At 43.2% G+C, this 16,017-nt stretch overlaps 1 protein-coding gene across 1 annotated transcript in view; it reads right to left on the reverse strand.

Annotated features, from left to right (window-relative positions):
* ALS2 (alsin Rho guanine nucleotide exchange factor ALS2) overlaps positions 1–16,017 on the reverse strand; it is a 1,343,724-nt gene that overhangs the window by 422,257 nt on the left and 905,450 nt on the right. The window lies entirely within an intron of this gene.

Raw genomic sequence — 16,017 nt, forward strand, 5'->3', positions numbered from 1 at the left:
TGCATCCTTGAGCTTCTTCAGTATCCTTCATCCCCTGCATCAGGACCATTCCATAGAAACCTACAGCAAAGGGATAAAAGTGCCTGGAACTCACTGAAGACTGCTTCTCCTGTAATGTAACTGTTCCTGAGGACCTTGATGGTCCTTGATGGTCCCCCTGACTGTTTCTCTGCTGGAGTTGGTAGGTCAAAGTAAAGTGCGTAGAGGTACTGCTAAAAAGTTTCTGGATCCAGTCTGACGCCTGAAGAATATTCAAAAGGAGAGGAATCTGCAGCAATACATCTCTATCAAACAATCTATGGTGAGTAGGTGCCCATGCATCATCTTTGAAGAAAAACGAGTGGTAAAGTCCAAGCCCATCACTTGATGGCAGGAGGATACACAGCATGTGCAACACTCGCTACAAATATAACTTCCTATTATCCATGAAGCACTAGCCACTTTAACAGTGGATGGTGCCAAGGCATTAAGGGACTAATTTAGACTTAGACCAACTGTATCTAGGCCCCCGGACTTCCTGTTAGCGCGTCTTCAGGTAGTGCAAAACTCTGCAGCCCGGGCCATTTTCGGACTTTCAAGGAGAGCCAGGGCCAGTGATCTTCTTAGAACCCTTCACTGGTTGCCCATCAAGAAACGGGTCACCTTTAAGGCCCTGACCATTGCCTTAAAGCCCTTCACGGTATTGGTCCTTGTTATCTTCGGAAACGCATCAGTTTCTATTTACCTTCCAGATCTCTGCGATCTGCTACCCAGACTAAGGCTGTCAACCCGGTGATCCGATGGGCGCGCTGCGGGGGCGGTCCTTTAAACATCTTGCCCCCAATTATGGAACGCTCTCCCGCTGTCTCTCAGATCCAATACCAATCTTCTGGCTTTCAGGAAGGATCTGAAGACTCTGCTGTTCATGCAGTGATTCCTCTCATTTTGCTCTCAGTTCCCCTCCCTTTCTGCCTTCCACTCTGGGTCGTTGACGGTCTTCAGCGCCGGGACACTCCTCGGAGTAGCCGTGCGCTATAAAAGCACCCCTAATAACATAACATAACCAAGACACCTACGGGTATATGCAGCGCTTTACAAATATTAAAAATAAATAAATAAATAAATAAATAAATAAATAAATAAATAAATAAATAACATAACCTGTTGGTATGGCAGAGTACTTGATTCCCACCAAACCGAGGGTCCTCCTCTTGCCAATATAGAAATGTCTGCTGAGCCGAGCAGGCATTTCTTAACATTGTCAGGAACCACCGCATTGTGGTTCCTGTCAATTGCTGTAAATGTATTAAAAGTTGGATGGTCTGTCCTGTCGAAATGATGGTACTGTCCATCAAAGTGTTAACATGCTTTTGCATTTTCAAAAAACTAAATTTGAAAGCGTATATTGTTTTTGAAAATGCAACAATACCATGTTGTCTCGTGTGGGAGTCATTTTGCAGTTTTCACTGCCGATGGCCATTTGACTGCTCACTCTAAATTAGGTGAACTGTAACAATGTCAAATCTCTGACAGTCCTTACTGTGTCTGGCATGAGAGAAGTATGTCAACAAAGGAGATGGAGTAGCCTCTGTCACTTATGGTCCGCTCGTCAGGTGAAACTTCAGTTTAACATAGAGGGACTATGTTGCCAATAAGTGCTTTCTCCACTAAACTCCTAATCAGCCCCAAACTCTATTCCCATTGCATCACTGGATCTGGTGGCTAAGTGGACTAAAGAATTCACTCTAGTAAACTATATTTGACCTGATGGCCACAGGTTCAAATTCTGGAGGTTCTACTCACCATTTCAATCTTCCAAAGTCTAAAGAATGAGTACCAGTGAGCTGGGTAACAATAATAACGTGTTATTAGCACCACAATGCCACAAAGAGTCAATGTGTGTCTTATGTACAAGTGTTACGTTATGTATGATTTCTATAACGTCTCTGCACTGCAATAAATATGACATAATTTGTGTTAATTTAAATGAAACGACTTGCTGGTGTTGTGTCTGGCGACATACATTCCTTCATCAATCAGAAGATTGGGGAGAGGATGTAGCCTTGCAGCTAGAGCGGTCAACCTCGATGCTGGGGAACCGGGTTAGAGTCTCGGGCAACAACGCTCAACATCCTGTGATTCTGGTCAAATCACTTAATTTCCCTGTGCCTGTGTCCTTGTGTAACAAAACTTGTTCTCATGTAAGGCGCTCTAATACCTGATATTTTCGAGTCTAGTTTGTGCTATATAAAACAATAAAAAATGTAAAAAAGAAAATGATAAAATATTCACTAAAGTGGTTTGATATTTTGAAGCCCTGCTTTTCACAAATGATTTAAAACTGGAATGGAGTGCATCGATTTCCTAGGAAGCAAGACTTTTTAGTCAACGCTGTAGGCAGACTGAACTGGATAGAAGTTCAATACTTTTAGTATCATCCACTATCATCTGGGGTGAATCTTTCAGTTCAGGCTCAGAGCTTACATCATCTGGCTCTGTACGATTGTCCCACTCAGCATCACAATTGGTTGGTCGTCCTTGAGGGACATCCTGTGCCTGACAATTATGGTCATCATCGTCTTCAAAGTAAGCATCAGAGTGATCTGAATCATCATCACTAACATTATAAGCAACATTACTGGTATTGTTGTTGCACATGACCTCCTTCTTATGAGGCAATTCTTCTTCAATGCAGTGCTGCTACCTTGGCTTCGTAATTTCAGTTTTTTAAAAAGCTGTTGATGGGCCACCACAAGAGTCATGTGGTGTCTGATCTTCTTCACCTGAACTGTAAAATACCTCTACCTGTGCTTCTTGGTTATCTCATCTTTCTCATCTCTGATCATCACTGCATCCTATAAAAACAAATCTGGAGGTTGCAGAGAAGAGGTTTCTGTTATGGATTCTTAGCACTTTAAAACGTACAGTATGAGTGGCATAAAAGCAGTGCAGCCATAAACAAGCGAAAACTAATTTCTACAGTAGAACTTCAGTAATATGAGTACTAACAGTCTCATTTATACCACAGCAGGCATATTAGCTCCAGTGTGAGTTTTTGTAGTTCATGAGCCTGTTAAGGGGGTCTGCAGTAGTTAACAAGTCGGAAGTTAGATCGCTCGCATAACCCTTTAGGGAAGATTTTAAACCACAAGCAGTCCCATTCGGAGGGCAGGAGATGAAGGTTGCCTCTATTACCTTTAAATACTTGGGAGTAAGAATATAGAGAGCCTAACGGGATATCTTGGATGGAAATGTGCAGAGAATGATCACCTCCCTGCGATCCAAAACCACTTTATGGGCATCGCTCCCACTGACGGGGTCTGGACAATTGGCCATTGCAAAAATGATCATGCTGCTGTGTGTACTATACTTATTTATCACTTTAACAATAGTGATCCCCTCCACAAACTTCAAAATGTTGAATACGTTATTGATTGATCTAATATGGGGTACAGAGTGGCGCAAAGTTAGCCTAGCGAAACTCCAACAGCCGTCTAATGCAGATGGCATGGGAACCCCAGACTTTAGGGCTTACCGTATGGGGAGCCAGCACAGTGGCTCTCCTACTGTCTAGCAGGCCGTAAACTACAAGAGGTAGGATACACCCCTGACATGATTGCGCAAGGTGCGCTACACACACTATAATGCCCTGGGGGAAATGCCCTGACCACACTTCCACCCTTAATGAAAATGGCATTGGTTTATTGGAAACAAGCTTTGAAGTACACAGCACCCACCATACAACATGCACCCAACAATCCACTACTGGGGCTCCACACTCCTGCTGGGGTACTGACGTGCCATCAACACTCCAGATGGTAATGGGGAGGAGTGCCTACTATTTCGGGATTGGCAGTTCGGGCTGGACAGTTCCCATGGGGGACAGGGTCAAGACAGATTTGCATATGGCTGGGTTCAAACTGGAATGGCATGGTGAGCAAAGAAACGATGGATTTAGGCCCAGATCTCTGTACTGGGGTGAATGTATGACATTGTTCTGCATTCTGTCCATCAACTGCTGTTTTTGCATTTGTCACCCCGAGTGAGACGGGCATAATCAGACGTGAGTCCCGTGCTCTCCATGCCACTGAAATCAAGCTACCCAGGCTGATGAGGTCTGAAAGCCCAAAACCGGTCCTAGGATGATTGATTCCGGTCCAGTAAAGACATGGCTTGGCAGGTCGGGCTGGACTGTTCCCATGAGGCACAGGGTCAAGGCTGATTTGCATATGGCCATGTCTGAACTGGGGTGGTGTGAAGTGCAAAAAATCGATGGATTTAGGCCCAGATCCCTGTACTAGGGTGAATGTATGACATTGTTCTGCATTCTGTCCATCAACTGTTGTTTAGGGCTCGGGCCTACGTCACACTGCGTCAGAAGTGTGGGCGGAGTCCAAGAGTCCTGAAGTTAGCGTTTCCGAACAGCTACCTAAAAATTCCTGGCTGCTCGTGATTTTTAGTCCTTTATTTTTGCCAGCTACTTCTGGTGCGTGTCTTTTTGGAAGAGAGCACGCAATAGGCCATAGGCTGTAGAGTTGCTCCGCTTCCTGCATATTCCGTGCGGACACGAGCAGCAAAAGGCCAAATTTCATCAATTACCAGTTGTCAGGGGCCGCGGTAATTGAAGACAGATGCTGGGCACGCGTGCACCAGTCTCGAGTTTTTAGGGCTAGGGGCTACGGGCGCGCACCACTGCTCGTTATAATTCCTCACGTGAGCCTTCCTGACCTCTTCACATGTGGCTGCAGGGGAGGGAAAGGCAGCAGTAACACCGTTATTTTAAGCTGGTACCTGGGTCGCCTTCTGCTTTACAGACCCCCAGCAACGAGGATTTGGCCTTTCTTGGAGATCTTGGCCATCAACATAGTTGAAGATATTCCATACGATCCAACTAAACAAAGGTTAGTCACGTGTGATGTAGTTTCTCTCTACACATGCATCCCGCAACAAGAGGCACTAACTGTGATAACCAGATGTCTTCAAGATCGCCCTGCACCAGTACAAGTCCCAACGGAGTTCATCGTGGCTCTGCTTAAAATAGCCATGACTCGGAATTTTTTTCTGTTTGATAATAAGTTTTATCTGCAAACATCAGGTGTAGCTATGGGCGCTCCCTTTGCCCCGGATGTAGCCATATTATATATGGCAGCTTTTGAAGAAGACAGTGTCCTGAACCAACTCAACCCATCCAGAGAGCATATCAACCTCTGGATGAGGTATATAGATGACATTTTACTGGTTTGGAATGGTACTCATGACCAATTGAATGATTTCTCTGCCTGGTTAAACCAACAATCCCAACATGTCAAGTTCACGATGGCATCAGACAGTGAGACTATCGATTTCCTGGATGTAACGATTTACCATCAATCTGGAAGACTGTGCACAAAACTATACCGTAAACCATCAGAGAGAAACTCCCTATTGGCCTACAACAGCCATCATCCACGTGCCCTCCGTGACAATCTTCCCTTTGGGCAATTTTTGAGGATACGACGAAACTGTTCGGACAAAGATGATTATTTCTCAGAATCTCAGGTTCTTTCCAACCGCCTAATTGAACGAGGTTACCCAAGACGATTGATTAAAAAAGCACGCAAACGCGCCTGGTTTTATCCACGCGAAGAACTTTTAACTCCCAAAGACAGAACAAATTGCGATGAGAGCCGTATTGTGTGCGTCACTACATTCAATACTAAAAGCAACGATATCAAGAGAATTATCAATAAACACTGGCACTTGGTCTCGGATGAAATTAACCAAGCAGAGACACCCCTTCATGCCTTCAAGAAGGCCAAGAGCATTAAAGACTATGTTGTGTGCTCCTTTTTACCACCTGAAGAACAACCCACCATCAACACCTTGTGGAATCTTCCACCGGTCACCGGCCATTTCCGCTGCGGCCACTGCAAGGCTTGTGAATCAACCATACAGACTAAAGAATTTATATACCTTCATTTAACTGTCAAACTGAAATCTTTCAGTAATTGTAACTCCAACAATCTCATTTATGCCATCATATGCCCATGTCATAAGATTTATATTGGACAAACTCAGCAGAAAATTAAAGCTCGTATCCTACAACATATGAGCCGCATCAGATGCGATGTTTCTGGCGCGCCCCTTGTAGATCACTTCAAACTGCACGCCCACCCACCCGAAAGTCTACAATGGCTAGTAATTGAAAAAACCATGCTAGGACCCCGTGGTGGCAATATCTCTGATGTCTTGAATACTCGAGAACTGAAATGGATATACTTTTTTAACTCCATAGAAACTGGCCTCAATGAACAAGATAGTTCATTCTCACAATTAGCCACTCTCCCGTGATTGTTTTCATTCTAACATTCTGATTTACTATCTTCATCAATCACCATGATATCCATTCATGTGGGCTTACTTTCCCCGAGTATCACCTTATTTTAAATGTAGTCTGACTCTAATACCACATATCACGACTCATTTATGATAGGTTTGCTGTCTCTCGGTCATTTGTTCTTCCTTAATGAATGTGCATGTCTGTATCGGTCCCCATATGGGCCTCGGATCACATACTGTCTAAACAATGTTTTGTTAACAATCTTTTAGAAGATCTTGTAGGCTGGCCTTACCATCATGTATGATAGGTACGCCATCCTCCATGATTCTCTACTTTGTTGATGTATACGGCATTGTCAACAACCTGTAATTATTGCAATGATTACCCTACGGGCTTCACCCTCATGTGGACGAGGTGCGCCCGGTAATAATCAATTTATGTCCTTTCTCCTGCTGAATGTGACGCTGTATTTATCTATATGTAAATTATCACCAGTATTAATGATTATCTTGGACGTGTTTTCCAAGCTCTTAATGATGCAATACATTTACTATTCAACACTCATGTTAACGATCCACACTCTGTAAAAATATTTTAATTGTTTCCAATTTCTAATTTCGTCTTAGTCTAACGCTGCAAACTGTTTGCGTGTTACTAGCTTAACTCACAATTGCCTTGGTCGCATTGTATCCCCCATTTGGGGCTAACTACATTCACTATCGGACTATGCCACCACGCATAGTCTTTCCATAGTGTCTATGAAGCGAACCAGCACCACGTGACCAATTTCCATGGTTACTTCACATAACCAGGAAATGCCGCGCTGATCGGCTGCCCGCGAACGGAGCTCCGTGAACTTATGCCACCAAGTAAGTTAATATCCCCTGTCCCGCTCTTCCGCTCGGTAAACGTTGATTTATCTGATGTCTTATGATCCCACTGCTTTCCTTCCCCAGCTCGACTGCGGATTGAACTCCCATTTGAAAATTATTTTACCGACTAACGAGCACTGGCACCATGCTACGTTTCGGTAAGCTTCCCCTTTCTTGCGCTATGCTGATTGTTACCACTATCTCAGCCCTTTTCTAATTGATACCATCAATTGCCTTCAGATGCTGATCTAGACCTCCCGTGTTGCAAGTAGTTACAAGGCCACGTTGCTTACGACGGACCATGTGGTATGTCGGTTATTTATTTATTTAAATTCCACAATGTTACCCCACGTTCGTATATTGATAGCACTTGTACTTAATTAACTACAGCCCCTTTGGGACCTTTATGGTCATTTTTATGCTTCTTCATTTGTGGCTATCTATTGTATTTTCACCAGGCGAATGTCTGTCCGCTTCTGACTCCGCCAGTTTCCTACACAGGCACCCAGACTTTCATAATAATAATGCCATTTTGAGCCTACGCTACTTAGCTCCAACTTTATTGGATTCAATTACCCTTAGTCTAATTCCTATGTGAGAGTTGGTCACTATGTTTAGTTATATGCACTCAAGCATGCCTTAGAATGTTGATTACATTGTTCCCACGTTTCTACCTATGTGTCAATTAGAGGTTGAAGTCGTATCCCTCGAAACTAAATTAATTATACTTGTCTACTAGGTCCCCTGCCCCTTCCTTGGTCCTGATGAAGACCCTGCAGCAAGGTTAAATCTTCCTGCATTCCCAGAGGGTCGAAACGTCGACGGCTTGTTCAATTACGGCAACCACACATGCCAAAGTTGCATTTATATTGTATCATGTGTCGTATGCCTATGTATATATAATGTTGCCATAAACTTGTGGCACCCACTGCTATGCGATTTATAGCACTATAACATTTGAAAATTGTTGATTTTACTGTCACGCTATCCCATCACTCCCCTACCTTCCTCACGAACACTTCCCATTCCTCCCTGGGGCACTGTATGACCATGAATACAGTTGACTATTTGCTTTGTTACGTGTAGTTATAACACTGGATCCCATTTGGAATTAAACTTTGTGGATCTTAACTATTGCTTTGGATTAATTCTTGTAAAGTGTTTCTATGCTTCCCACCTCCACTGGGACCCCTTCCTCTTAATACGTATTATACCCAGGTCCCCGTGATTCCATTGGGTTACCCCCTTGTATAACCACGACTTCGAGCAGACGCTGGTCTGCGAGGTTTTCTTCCCTTCCCTGTTCTTCTAATTCAGTTCTCTGCCATCACAATATGGTAGAAAGGGAACTCTTGTCCTATTCAGAGGACTACATAGACAAACTGTTGGAAAATCCTGATAACATTTTCTTTCAATCTGATATCACATCAATTGACTTCTCATTAAAGGATAAAATTTCTCGTCTTGAGCGCCTGGAGAAGAAACTGGTACGGACACGGTGGCACGGCCACTTGCTTACTAGATACCTCAGGGAGAACATAATCCCGGTTGGGCTACAAATTAAAACTGAACCGGCGATCTTCATTGAAGTCCCGAAATTTAGAGAAGGTTTCAGCCACATCTCCAACAACTGCTCGCGCCACTGGATGGTGCTGGGCGTTGAAACAGCTGCTGAACAAGTACAACTACTAACTGCTGAGATCAAAACACTAAAAGCTGAAATTGCTGCTGACTCCAACTTTGCTAGTGCCAAGGACACATTAACCAATTTGGAAGCGACTTTGAAGGACTTCGACTTAACCACACAGACACGGAAACTTGAAAAATTGGCTCGGGATATTCGCCTTTACGATAAGAAAAAGACTTATCCCTATTTACAAGACGACTACTACCGGCAAGACACTCAAGGTCGATTTATAAATAGAGGTCGTGGTGGCTATCGAGGCAGACGCAACTACCCTACTTTTTCGGACTCGTCCTACAGTTCCGAGGGTGAACAAGAAACAGCAGGCCCTAGCTACCAATACCAATACCCCGACTACAACTATCCACCTCAACAATTCTCTCCTTTTTTAGGACCCGGCCGGGGAGCTTGGCGACCCCCACGAGGAGGACGAGGAAATTCATGGCCCCGTGGGCAAAATCAACGTGGCTCCCAGCAGAACCAAACCAACTGGGATTCGGGACGAGGTCAATCTTCCAAACAGGTCCGGTTCCAACCGGAACAGCACGGCGAGAGGGTGACTCGCAACAAGACCTACCGCTGGTAAATCAAGTTGAAACTCAAAATCCTGTGGTGAATATCTCCAAGCAGCCACTCGGCGATGCTGAACTAGGAGTGCTCAGCAAAGGACTATCTTATGTGCCCACCTACAATCCAGACAACTTCACTATCAGAAGTGAACTTTATAAATTCTTTCGAAAAATCAGACTGAAATTTTTCTTTCGCAACTCTACAACACAGCCCAAGTCATCTGTTACGGGCCTGCGACCCCCCTCCACCTTTGTTCCATATGCTCATACCATGTCCAATCTAATTCTTGCATATGAATCTGTGGTCTGGCGCGATGTCCAACGAGCCCTTCAAGATAAGACTTTTGTTCGATACAACACCAGTAAATCTCATAAGGCAGCCCTACAATCATTGGCCAACAATCATCAAGTCGTCATTAAGCCTGCTGACAAGGGGGGCGCCATTGTCATACAGGATTTGGCCGCCTATAAGTCTGAGATTCTTCGCCAATTACAGGATGACAATTGCTACCAACTGTTAAGATCTGATCCCACCCACTCCATTGCAATGGAGATTCTTGAAATAACCCAGGAAGGCCTCAGTTTAGGATTTCTGTCGGAAAATGAATTTAAATTTTTGAACAATAAAAACCCTCGTCTTGCAACATCATATACTTTGCCTAAGATACATAAGAACATGACCCAGCCTCCTGGTCGCCCAATAGTATCTGGCTGTGGCTCCATATTGGAACCTTTGGGCAAGTATATCGACTTTTTCATCAAACCACTTGCCGAATCTACCCCGACCTACCTCCGAGACACAATGCACGCCATCAACATAGTTGAAGATATTCCATACGATCCAACTAAACAAAGGTTAGTCACGTGTGATGTAGTTTCTCTCTACACATGCATCCCGCAACAAGAGGCACTAACTGTGATAACCAGATGTCTTCAAGATCGCCCTGCACCAGTACAAGTCCCAACGGAGTTCATCGTGGCTCTGCTTAAAATAGCCATGACTCGGAATTTTTTTCTGTTTGATAATAAGTTTTATCTGCAAACATCAGGTGTAGCTATGGGCGCTCCCTTTGCCCCGGATGTAGCCATATTATATATGGCAGCTTTTGAAGAAGACAGTGTCCTGAACCAACTCAACCCATCCAGAGAGCATATCAACCTCTGGATGAGGTATATAGATGACATTTTACTAGTTTGGAATGGTACTCATGACCAATTGAATGATTTCTCTGCCTGGTTAAACCAACAATCCCAACATGTCAAGTTCACGATGGCATCAGACAGTGAGACTATCGATTTCCTGGATGTAACGATTTACCATCAATCTGGAAGACTGTGCACAAAACTATACCGTAAACCATCAGAGAGAAACTCCCTATTGGCCTACAACAGCCATCATCCACATGCCCTCCGTGACAATCTTCCCTTTGGGCAATTTTTGAGGATACGACGAAACTGTTCGGACAAAGATGATTATTTCTCAGAATCTCAGGTTCTTTCCAACCGCCTAATTGAACGAGGTTACCCAAGACGATTGATTAAAAAAGCACGCAAACGCGCCTGGTTTTATCCACGAGAAGAACTTTTAACTCCCAAAGACAGAACAAATTGCGATGAGAGCCGTATTGTGTGCGTCACTACATTCAATACTAAAAGCAACGATATCAAGAGAATTATCAATAAACACTGGCACTTGGTCTCGGATGAAATTAACCAAGCAGAGACACCCCTTCATGCCTTGAAGAAGGCCAAGAGCATTAAAGACTATGTTGTGTGCTCCTTCTTACCACCTGAAGAACAACCCACCATCAACACCTTGTGGAATCTTCCACCGGTCACCGGCCATTTCCGCTGCGGCCACTGCAAGGCTTGTGAATCAACCATACAGACTAAAGAATTTATATACCTTCATTTAACTGTCAAACTGAAATCTTTCAGTAATTGTAACTCCAACAATCTCATTTATGCCATCATATGCCCATGTCATAAGATTTATATTGGACAAACTCAGCAGAAAATTAAAGCTCGTATCCTACAACATATTAGCCGCATCAGATGCGATGTTTCTGGCGCGCCCCTTGTAGATCACTTCAAACTGCACGCCCACCCACCCGAAAGTCTTCAATGGCTAGTAATTGAAAAAACCATGCTAGGACCCCGTGGTGGCAATATCTCTGATGTCTTGAATACTCGAGAACTGAAATGGATATACTTTTTTAACTCCATAGAAACTGGCCTCAATGAACAAGATAGTTCATTCTCACAATTAGCCACTCTCCCGTGATTGTTTTCATTCTAACATTCTGATTTACTATCTTCATCAATCACCATGATATCCATTCATGTGGGCTTACTTTCCCCGAGTATCACCTTATTTTAAATGTAGTCTGACTCTAATACCACATATCACGACTCATTTATGATAGGTTTGCTGTCTCTCGGTCATTTGTTCTTCCTTAATGAATGTGCATGTCTGTATCGGTCCCCATATGGGCCTCGGATCACATACTGTCTAAACAATGTTTTGTTAACAATCTTTTAGAAGATCTTGTAGGCTGGCCTTACCATCATGTATGATAGGTACGCCATCCTCCATGATTCTCTACTTTGTTGATGTATACGGCATTGTCAACAACCTGTAATTATTGCAATGATTACCCTACGGGCTTCACCCTCATGTGGACGAGGTGCGCCCGGTAATAATCAATTTATGTCCTTTCTCCTGCTGAATGTGACGCTGTATTTATCTATATGTAAATTATCACCAGTATTAATGATTATCTTGGACGTGTTTTCCCAAGCTCTTAATGATGCAATACATTTACCATTCAACACTCATGTTAACGATCCACACTCTGTAAAAATATTTTAATTGTTTCCAATTTCTAATTTTGTCTTAGTCTAACGCTGCAAACTGTTTGCGTGTTACTAGCTTAACTCACAATTGCCTTGGTCGCATTGTATCCCCCATTTGGGGCTAACTACATTCACTATCGGACTATGCCACCGTGCATAGTCTTTCCATAGTGTCTATGAAGCGAACCAGCACCACGTGACCAATTTCCATGGTTACTTCACATAACCAGGAAATGCCGCGCTGATCGGCTGCCCGCGAACGGAGCTCCGTGAACTTATGCCACCAAGTAAGTTAATATCCCCTGTCCCGCTCTTCCGCTCGGTAAACGTTGATTTATCTGATGTCTTATGATCCCACTGCTTTCCTTCCCCAGCTCGACTGCGGATTGAACTCCCATTTGAAAATTATTTTACCGACTAACGAGCACTGGCACCATGCTACGTTTCGGTAAGCTTCCCCTTTCTTGCGCTATGCTGATTGTTACCACTATCTCAGCCCTTTTCTAATTGATACCATCAATTGCCTTCAGATGCTGATCTAGACCTCCCGTGTTGCAAGTAGTTACAAGGCCACGTTGCTTACGACGGACCATGTGGTATGTCGGTTATTTATTTATTTAAATTCCACAATGTTACCCCACGTTCGTATATTGATAGCACTTGTACTTAATTAACTACAGCCCCTTTGGGACCTTTATGGTCATTTTTATGCTTCTTCATTTGTGGCTATCTATTGTATTTTCACCAGGCGAATGTCTGTCCGCTTCTGACTCCGCCAGTTTCCTACACAGGCACCCAGACTTTCATAATAATAATGCCATTTTGAGCCTACGCTACTTAGCTCCAACTTTATTGGATTCAATTACCCTTAGTCTAATTCCTATGTGAGAGTTGGTCACTATGTTTAGTTATATGCACTCAAGCATGCCTTAGAATGTTGATTACATTGTTCCCACGTTTCTACCTATGTGTCAATTAGAGGTTGAAGTCGTATCCCTCGAAACTAAATTAATTATACTTGTCTACTAGGTCCCCTGCCCCTTCCTTGGTCCTGATGAAGACCCTGCAGCAAGGTTAAATCTTCCTGCATTCCCAGAGGGTCGAAACGTCGACGGCTTGTTCAATTACGGCAACCACACATGCCAAAGTTGCATTTATATTGTATCATGTGTCGTATGCCTATGTATATATAATGTTGCCATAAACTTGTGGCACCCACTGCTATGCGATTTATAGCACTATAACATTTGAAAATTGTTGATTTTACTGTCACGCTATCCCATCACTCCCCTACCTTCCTCACGAACACTTCCCATTCCTCCCTGGGGCACTGTATGACCATGAATACAGTTGACTATTTGCTTTGTTACGTGTAGTTATAACACTGGATCCCATTTGGAATTAAACTTTGTGGATCTTAACTATTGCTTTGGATTAATTCTTGTAAAGTGTTTCTATGCTTCCCACCTCCACTGGGACCCCTTCCTCTTAATACATATTTCTTGGAGAAACGACAACATTGCAGGGTTCGACAGTGGGAAACATTTCAAGACGTTCCTCCTCCCGGCTTTACACAACTCAACTGTAGAGATACTTCTGAGAAGGAAACGCGATCTAATCCCTAATCTATGTACTATGACTCTTGCATGCTAACTCGGCGCCCACATATGTCCAAACACTGTGTTCTCGTGAAAATACTTTTCGGACCCTCTGGTCTTTAATTTGCTCGAATTGAGGGACCTAAGTGTCGAAATGATGCACCGTTTACGTACATAGATTCCAAATGCTCTGCTTAGATTGTCACGTGACACTGGGTTCAGAGAGATGGCTTACATTAAAGTAGTGCTAATGGAAGCATGCAGTAAAACAGAGAACATTATAACATAAATCCAACACAATTCAACTAGAAAACAGCAAGAAATAAAAATATATGTTTCCTCCAGGCTAGGGTGAGAGGACTTTTTTTAAAAATCCTAAGTACATATGAAAGCTATACCCAATTGACTAATGACATAAAGAGGAAAATCTCAAAGCAGCATTATTTTCCACAGAATTTTACAATGCATAAGCAAAAATATTTTAACTTTAAAACGATTTGGGTATTTTCTCCTACGAGTGTTCAATCGCACTTTTTGAATTTCTTTTCATTGCTCAATGCAGAGTGGACACTGGGTAAGACTTGATTAGAAAATAAAAATTGGCTCTTAGATCAAAAATTAAAAATAACAAACGTGATCTATTATAAACAGGGCGAAACATGCGTGTGGTTATTGATCATCTTGTATATGTTCTGGTACATACAAGGCCAAATAAGACTGTGATTGTTGATAATCTTTTAGACATGTCTGTCTTTGACTCCTTCACTATATGAGCTTTTGCTGGAACAATTAACCCTTTGTTTGCTTTTTTGGCGCTCTGGAGTCGCCACTGTGAAGTGAGGTGCTTAATGAAACTCGTAAATAAATATATTCATCTGAAATAAGGCCTTCTTTGCTGGAAACAAATGCAAAAAGACAGCATCCTTGTCCACGTTTATTGCTGACTCACCTCGATAAAGTGGTGGTCTTGGCAGTCGGGGTCTGTCAGGGAGAATGACCCCTTCACTTGCTCAAAACAGGGGACGTTTCGTCTAGTTTCCGTATTCATCTTATCAAATAAAATTCCCTGGCCTAATCACCCTGGCGTCAAATCATAGCTATGCCTGTTATTGCCGAACATCTTTGAGGGGTTTCTGTGTTCGGCTGACATGTTAATTCCTGAGGTAGCGTTACCTTTTGATTATGGCTTATTTTCCCTCTTTTACTTCGAATTTTTTGACCCCCCCCCAAAAAAAACAGCAAATATATATATATATATATATATATATATATATATATATATATGAAATTCTCTGGCATGAAACCTATTCTATCAAGCTGTTCTATTTAAAGACAAACTTGGTGAGAAAGAAAAGTATAATAAAAAATGTACAAAGCGCGAGAGAGAGATTAATTTTGGTAAAAGGTTACATTTAATAACACTCTCTGAGTTTGCGTGGGATCTGTAATCAATGACCTTTTACCATCAGTATCAGGCATCATGTGCTATACAGCTGTAATTATACAAACCATTCTTTTGATGTGGTCTTTGAGAAATTGATTTCAAGACGAGCACATTACCAGAGCGTTTTCTATGATACATCACATTTTAGAACAGGTGATTTAAAGTCCAAACACATCAGCAGACTGTGAGTGAGTGCAGAGTGTGAGTGAGTGCAGAGTGTGAGTGAGTGCAGAGTGTGAGTGAGTGCAGATTAAGAGTGCGTGCAGAGTGTGAGTGAGTGCAGATTAAGAGTGCGTGCAGAGTGTGAGTGAGTGCAGATTAAGAGTGCGTGCAGAGTGTGAGTGCGTGCAGAGTGTGAGTGCGTGCAGTGAGAGTGCGTGCAGAGTGTGAGTGAGTGCAGAGTGTGAGTGAGTGCAGAGTGTGAGTGAGTGCAGAGTGTGAGTGCAGAGTGTGAGTGAGTGCAGAGTGTGAGTGAAGAGTGAGCGCAGAGTGAAAGTGACTGTAGTGACTGCAGAGTGAGTGAGTGTAGAGTGAGTGAGTGCCCAGAGTGAGTGCGCCGAGTGAGTGCGCCGAGTGAGTGCGCGTGCAGAGTGAGTGCAGAGAGAGTGCGTGCAGAGTTAGAGTGAGTGCAGAGTGAGAGTGAGTGTAGAGTGTGAGTGAGTGCAGAGTGTGAGTGAGTGCAGAGTGAGCAGTGTA

This window comes from Lissotriton vulgaris, chromosome 2_1 (genome assembly GCF_964263255.1).
Source record: "Lissotriton vulgaris chromosome 2_1, aLisVul1.2, whole genome shotgun sequence".
NCBI lineage: Eukaryota > Metazoa > Chordata > Amphibia > Caudata > Salamandridae > Lissotriton > Lissotriton vulgaris.